This window comes from Rattus rattus, chromosome 3 (genome assembly GCF_011064425.1).
Source record: "Rattus rattus isolate New Zealand chromosome 3, Rrattus_CSIRO_v1, whole genome shotgun sequence".
Classification (NCBI taxonomy): domain Eukaryota; kingdom Metazoa; phylum Chordata; class Mammalia; order Rodentia; family Muridae; genus Rattus; species Rattus rattus.
This window is the reverse complement of record NC_046156.1, coordinates 62,896,987-62,904,217: the sequence shown is the minus strand read 5'-3', so window position 1 is coordinate 62,904,217 and position 7,231 is coordinate 62,896,987. Positions and strand designations below refer to the sequence as shown.

The 7,231-nt window shown below is 40.6% G+C and overlaps 1 pseudogene; it reads right to left on the bottom strand.

The window, feature by feature from the left end:
* Positions 1 to 1,265: 1,265 nt before the first annotated feature.
* Positions 1,266 to 1,909, bottom strand: LOC116895416 (annotated as a pseudogene).
* Between the last annotated feature and the right edge of the window lie 5,322 nt (positions 1,910 to 7,231).

Below are 7,231 nucleotides of genomic sequence, written 5' to 3'. Positions count from 1 at the left end.
CAAATCTACCTCATTTATGAACTGCTGGAGCTGAAGCATGTGAAGCAGCCAATCCTGCAGAACGAAAGCTCCAGAATCTTCATGAAATAGGGCAACTACAGGATATCTGGGAGGAGTCCTTGTGAGGATTAAGTATTGATAGTATAGTGATAGGCCTTGAACCAGACTATGGCAATGACCCAGTGCAATGAACATCTGCAAGGAAAGATGTGTGGACAAAAGGATATATTACATGACACATTGCGACACAGTACAGCTTCTAGAGATGTATTCTGTGGTTTGTTTCTTTTAAAACATTTTTGGCTTTTATTTTCTCTTGAGGAAGAGGTTGCAAGGGCAGAGGGTGGATACAAAGGAACAGGGAGATGAATGGGATTGGGGTGCATGATTTGAAACACAAAAAATCAGTAAAAAGTTAAAAAAATAAGTGAGCTCTTTTTAAAAATTTAAGGTAGGAGAAGTTGTTTGAGGATACTGAGTTGCTGTTTGTTGGATATTTTGGCTAATCTCGTCCCTTTGGTCCTGGGAGCCTCTTGCTTTCCTGGTACCTGGGACTTTCTAGTGGCTACCCCCAGTTCCCCATTCCCCACTGCTACACACCTCTCTTCAAATTCCTGACCCTCTGTACTTCTCCCCCTTCTCCACCCACACCTGAACCTACCCCTCTTCCCTCCCCTTCTTCCAAGGTCCCTTCCTCTCATGATTATTTTGTCCCCCCCCTTTTTTTTGCCATGTGTGCTGCTTTACAATTTTATTCCCAGAACTTTGGAGAGTCAGAGACAGATGAATCTCTTGAGTTCAAAGCCAGTCTGGTCTATAAAATAAGTTCCACGCTAGCCAGGGCTACACAGTGATACCCTGTCTCAAAGCAAAACAACAAAAACCCAATCTAATTTTTGAACATGAGCCTAATAAACAGCTATTTGCAGACTTAGGTGCACAATTTTTATTTTAGGAGTTGAGGGTAGAAATAGCTGACCTAATCTGCAGCTTGAGTCTATTCCTGAGAAATACCCTCACCTTCTAGGCTCGGTGAGGTATAAGAAATTTAAACATACCTAACTATACGTTCATTTCCATGAGTATTTAACAAGTTTAAACGAAGGTTACATTCTCTCTGTAATTATAATTCCATACCACATGCAGTCTGTGCTGCTTTTTATTTTATGAAAAAGTTGATTTATGATCTACATGAAACCGTTGGATACATTAAATATTGAAGGCCTCATAGTTTCACTTACAAAACGTGGCCAGTGTCCTTGGCCTTAAAATCTGAGGGAGGGCACTTCGAAGAGCTTCGAGTTCGCATGTTTCAGTGCCAGAGCATAGGTGTAGACCCTGGCATCTTCTGCTCCCAAAGCGTCAAGTCTTGTCAGCAGATCATTCTTTGGTAAAGAAATCACTTCCACAAATTCTCCATCCCGTGGTTTGGGTTTTGGCCTACATTTCCTGCATCATCTCCATTGATGGTCACTGTCACAACATGCATGGTGCAGTTTGGGAGGCCTGCATCCATACACACAGCTAGAGAGCATTCGGCCACGTCACTTTTGTAACCAGTTTCTTCCTCCAGCTCCCGAAGAGCAGTCGCTTCTGGGCTTTCCCGATCTTTGATGAGCCCTGCTGGAAACTCCAGGCAGTAGCTGCCCATCAGGGGCCAGAACTGCTTCACCAGAACAATGCACTCATGATGAAGCATACTTTGCAGGACTGGTATGATTGACAGGGCCTCAGCAGATTTTCCCTTTCTGGTTCTAAGTTTCACTTTTTGCCAGGTTCTAGTTTTACTGGTGAGGTCCATGTAACTTGTTTTTTCAAATTTGACCCATTTTCCTTCTGAGCTCAACTCCTCTGAAATAATGCGTTACTTGGTGGGAGGAGAAGAGTCTTTTGATTCTTTGGCCTCCATTTCAACCTGGAAAGGTCAAGCTACACTAAGCTGTGGAATGTGGAAGGGATGGAGGAGGAAAGGAAAAAGGATCAGGCAGAAGCTGCAGTCTCTGTAGAATCAGACGCCACCACTCCTTGTTCCCCCTTCTAAGTAGAACTGAAGCATCTACACTTTGGTCTTCCTTCTTCTTGAGCTTCATATGGTCTGTGATTTGTATCCTGGGTATTCCAAGTCTTTTGCCTAATATCTACTTGTCAGTGAGTACATACCATGTGTGTTCTTTTGTGACTGGGTTACCACACTCAGGATGATATTTTCTAGGTCCATCCATTTGTCTGGGAGTTTCATGAAGTCATTGTTTTTAATAGCTGTCTAGTACTTCATTGTGTAAATGTACGACATTTTCTGTATCCATTCCTCTGTTGAAGGGCATCTGGGTTCTTTCCAGTTTCAGACTATTATAAATAAGGCTGCTATGAACACAATAGAGCATGTGTCCTTGTAATATGTTGGAATATCTTTTGGGTATATGCCTAGGAGTGGTATATCTGGGTCCTCAGGTAGTACTATGTCCGATTTTCTGAGGAACCACAAGAGTGATTTCTACAGTGCTTGTACCAGCTTGCAATTTTACCAGCAATGGAGGAGTGTTCCTCTTTCTCCAGATCCTTGCCAGCATCTGTTGTCACCTGAGTTTCTGATTTTAGCCATTCTGTGATGTGGAATCTCAGGGTCATTTTGATTTGCGTTACCCTGATGACTAAGGATGTTGAACATTTCTTTTTATTTATTTATTTATTTATTTATTTATTTATTTATTTATTTATTTTTTTATTAACTTGAATTTTTCTTATATACATTTGAGTGTTATTCCTTTCCGGTTTCCGGGCAAACATCCCCCTCCCCCTCCCTTCCTTATGGGTGTTCCTCCGACCCCCCCCCATTGCCGCCTCCCATAACAGTCTAGTTCACTGGGGCTCAGTATTAGCAGGATCAGGGCTTCCCCTTCCACTGGTGCTCTTACTAGGATATTCATTGCTACCTATGAGGTCAGAGTCCAGGGTCAGTCCATGTATAGTCTTTAGGTAGTGGCTTAGTCCCTGGAAGCTCTGGTGGCTTGGCATTGTTGTACATATAGGGTCTCGAGCCCCTTCAAGCTCTTCCAGTTCTTTCTCTGATTCCTTCAACGGGGGTCCTATTCTCAGTTCAGAGGTTTGCTGCTGACATTCGCCTCTGTATTTGCTGTATTCTGGCTGTGTCTCTCAGGAGCGATCTACACTTCTGCACTTCTTTGCTTCATCCATCTTGTCTAATTGGGTGGCTGTATATATATGGGGCACATGTGGGGCAGGCTCTGAATGGATGTTCCTTCAGTCTCTGTTTTAATCTTTGCCTCTCTCTTCCCTGCCAAGGGTATTCTTGTTCCCCTTTTAAAGAAGGAGTGAAGCATTCACATTTTGATCATCCGTCTTGAGTTTCATTTGTTCTAGGCTTCTAGGGTAATTCAGGCATTTGGGCTAATAGCCACTTATCAATGAGTGCATACCATGTATGTCTTTCTGTGATTGGGTTAGCTCACTCAGGATGATATTTTCCAGTTCCAACCATTTGCCTACAAATTTCATAAAGTCGTTGTTTTTGATAGCTGAGTAATATTCCATTGTGTAGATATACCACATTTTCTGTATCCATTCCTCTGTTGGAGGGCATCTGGGTTCTTTCCAGCTTCTGGCTATTATAAATAAGGCTGCGATGAACATAGTGGAGCACGTGTCTTTTTTATATGTTGGGGCATCTTTTGGGTATATGCCCAAGAGAGGGATAGCTGGATCCTCAGGCAGTTTAATGTCCAATTTTCTGAGGAACCTCCAGACTGATTTCCAGAATGGTTGTACCAGTCTGCAATCCCACCAACAATGGAGGAGTGTTCCTCTTTCTCCACATCCTCGCCAGCATTTGCTGTCACCTGAGTTTTTGATCTTAGCCATTCTCACTGGTGTGAGGTGAAATCTCAGGGTTGTTTTGATTTGCATTTCCCTGATGACTAAAGATGTTGAACATTTCTTTAGGTGTTTCTCAGCCATTCGGCATTCCTCAGCTGTGAATTCTTTGTTTAGCTCTGAACCCCATTTTTTAATAGGGTTATTTGTCCCCTTTGGTCTAACTTTTTGAGTTCTTTTGTATATTTTGGATATAAAGGCCTCTATCTGTTGTAGGATTGGTAAAGATCTTTTCCCAATCTGTTGGTTGCCGTTTGTCCTAACCACAGTGTCCTTTGCCTTACAGAAGCTTTGCAGTTTTATGAGATCCCATTTGTCGATTCTTGATCTTAGAGCATAAGCCATTGGTGTTTTGTTCAGGAAATTTTTCCAGTGCCCATGTGTTCCAGATGCTTCCTAGTTTTTCTTCTATTAGTTTGAGTGTGTCTGGTTTGATGTGGAGGTCCTTGATCCACTTGGACTTAAGCTTTGTACAGGGTGATAAGCATGGATCGATCTGCATTCTTCTACATGTTGACCTCCAGTTGAACCAGCACCATTTGCTGAAAGTGCTATCTTTTTTCCATTGGATGGATTTGGCTCCTTTGTCAAAAATCAAGTGACCATAGGTGTGTGGATTCATTTCTGGGTCTTCAATTCTGTTCATTGGTCTATCTGTCTGTCTCTGTACCAATACCATGCAGTTTTATCACTATTGCTCTGTAATACTGCTTGAGTTCAGGGATAGTGATTCCCCTGAAGTCCTTTTTTTTATTGTTGAGGATAGTTTTAGCTATCCTGGGTTTTTGTTATTCCAGATGAATTTGCAAATTGTTCTGTCTAACTCTTTGAAGAATTGGATTGGTATTTTGATGGGGATTGCATTGAATCTGTAGATCGCTTTTGGTAAAATGGCCATTTTTACTATATTAATCCTGCCAATCCATGAGCATGGGGAGATCTTTCCACCTTCTGAGGTCTTCTTCAATTTCTTTCTTCAGTGTCTTAAGTTCTTATTGTACAGATCTTTTACTTGCTTGGTTAAAGTCACACTGGTGTACTTTATATTATTTGGGTCTATTATGAAGGTGTCGTTTCCCTAATTTCTTTCTCGACTTGTTTCTCTTTTGTGTAGAGGAAGGCTACTGATTTATTTGAGTTAATTTTATACCCAGCCACTTTGCTGAAGTTGTTTATCAGCTTTAGTAGTTCTCTGTGGAACTTTTGGGATCTTAAATATACTATCATATCATCTGCAAATAGTGATATTTTGACTTCTTCTTTTTCCGATCTGTATCCCCTTGACCTCCTTTTTTGTTGTCTGATTGCTCTGGCTAGAACTTCAAGAACTATATTGAATAAGTAGGGAGAGAGTGGGCAGCCTTGTCTAGTCCCTGATTTTAGTGGGATTGCTTCAAGTTTCTCTCCATTTAGTTTAATGTTAGCCACTGGTTTGCTGTATATGGCTTTTACTATGTTTAGGTATGGGCCTTATATTCCTATTCTTTCCAGGACTTTTATCATGAAGGGGTGTTGAATTTTGTCAAATGCTTTCTCAGCATCTAATGAAATGATCATGTGGTTTTGTTCTTTCAGTTTGTTTATATAATGGATCACGTTGATGGTTTTCGGTATATTAAACCATCCCCTGCATGCCTGGGATGAAGCCTACTTGATCATGGTGGATGATTGTTTGATGTGCTCTTGATTCGGTTTGCCAGAATTTTGTTGAGTATTTTTTGTCGATGTTCATAAAGGAAATTGGTCTGAAGTTCTCTTTCTTTGTTGGTCTTTTGTGGTTTAGGTATAAGAGTAATTGTGGCTTCATAGAAGGAATTGGTAGTGCTCCATCTGTTTCAATTTTGTGGAATAGTTTGGATAATATTGGTATGAGGTCTTCTATGAAGGTCTGATAGAATTCTGCACTAAACCCGTCTGGACCTGGGCTCTTTTTAGTTGGGAGACCTTTAATGACTGCTTCTATTTCCTTAGGAGTTATGGGGTTGTTTAACTGGTTTATCTGTTCCTGATTTAACTTCGGTACCTGGTATCTGTCTAGGAAATTGTCCATTTCCTGCAGATTTTCAAGTTTTGTTGAAAATAGGCTTTTATAGTAAGATCTGATGATTTTTTGAATTTCCTCTGGATCTGTAGTTATGTCTCCCTTTTCATTTCTGATTTTGTTAATTTGGACACACTCTCTGTGTCCTCTCGTTAGTCTGGCTAAGGGTTTATCTATCTTGTTGATTTTCTCAAAGAACCAACTTTTGGTTCTGTTGATTCTTTCTATGGTCCTTTTTGTTTCTACTTGGTTGATTTCAGCTCTGAGTTTGATTATTTCCAGCCTTCTACTCCTCCTGGGTGTATTTGCTTCTTTTTGTTCTAGAGCTTTTAGGTGTGCTGTCAAGCTGCTGACATATGCTCTTTCCTGTTTCTTTCTGCAGGCACTCAGCGCTATGAGTTTTCCTCTTAGCACAGCTTTCATCGTGTCCCATAAGTTTGGGTATGTTGTACCTTCATTTTCATTAAATTCTAAAAAGTTTTTAATTTCTTTCTTTATTTCTTCCTTGACCAGGTTATCATTGAGTAGAGCATTGTTCAATTTCCACGTATATGTGGGCATTCTTCCCTTATTGTTATTGAAGACCAGCTTTAGGCCGTGGTGGTCCGATAGCACGCATGGGATTATTTCTATCTTTCTGTACCTGTTGAGGCCCGTTTTTTGACCAGTTATATGGTCAATCTTGGAGAAAGTACCATGAGGAGCTGAGAAGAAGGTATATCCTTTTGCATTAGGGTAGAACGTTCTATAAATATCCGTTAAGTCCATTTGGCTCATGACTTCTCTTAGTCTGTCTACGTCTCTGTTTAATTTCTGTTTCCATGATCTGTCCATTGATGAGAGTGGGGTGTTGAAATCTCCTACTATTATTGTGTGAGGTGCAATGTGTGTTTTGAGCTTTAGTAAGGTTTCTTTTACGTATGTAGGTGCCCTTGTATTTGGGGCAGAGATATTTAGGATTGAGAGTTCATCTTGGTGGATTTTTCCTTTGATGAATATAAAGTGTCCTTCCTTATCTTTTTTGATGACTTTTAGTTGAAAATTGATTTTATTTGATATTAGAATGGCTACTCCAGCTTGCTTCTTCCGACCATTTGCTTGGAAAGTTGTTTCCCAGCCTTTCACTCTGAGGTAGTGTCTGTCTTTGTCTCTGAGGTGTGTTTCCTGTAGGCAGCAGAATGCAGGGTCCTCGTTGGATATCCAGTTTGTTAATCTATGTCTTTTTATTGGGGAGTAGAGACCATTGATGTTGAGAGATATTAAGGAATAGTGATTATTGCTTCCTGTTACATTCATATT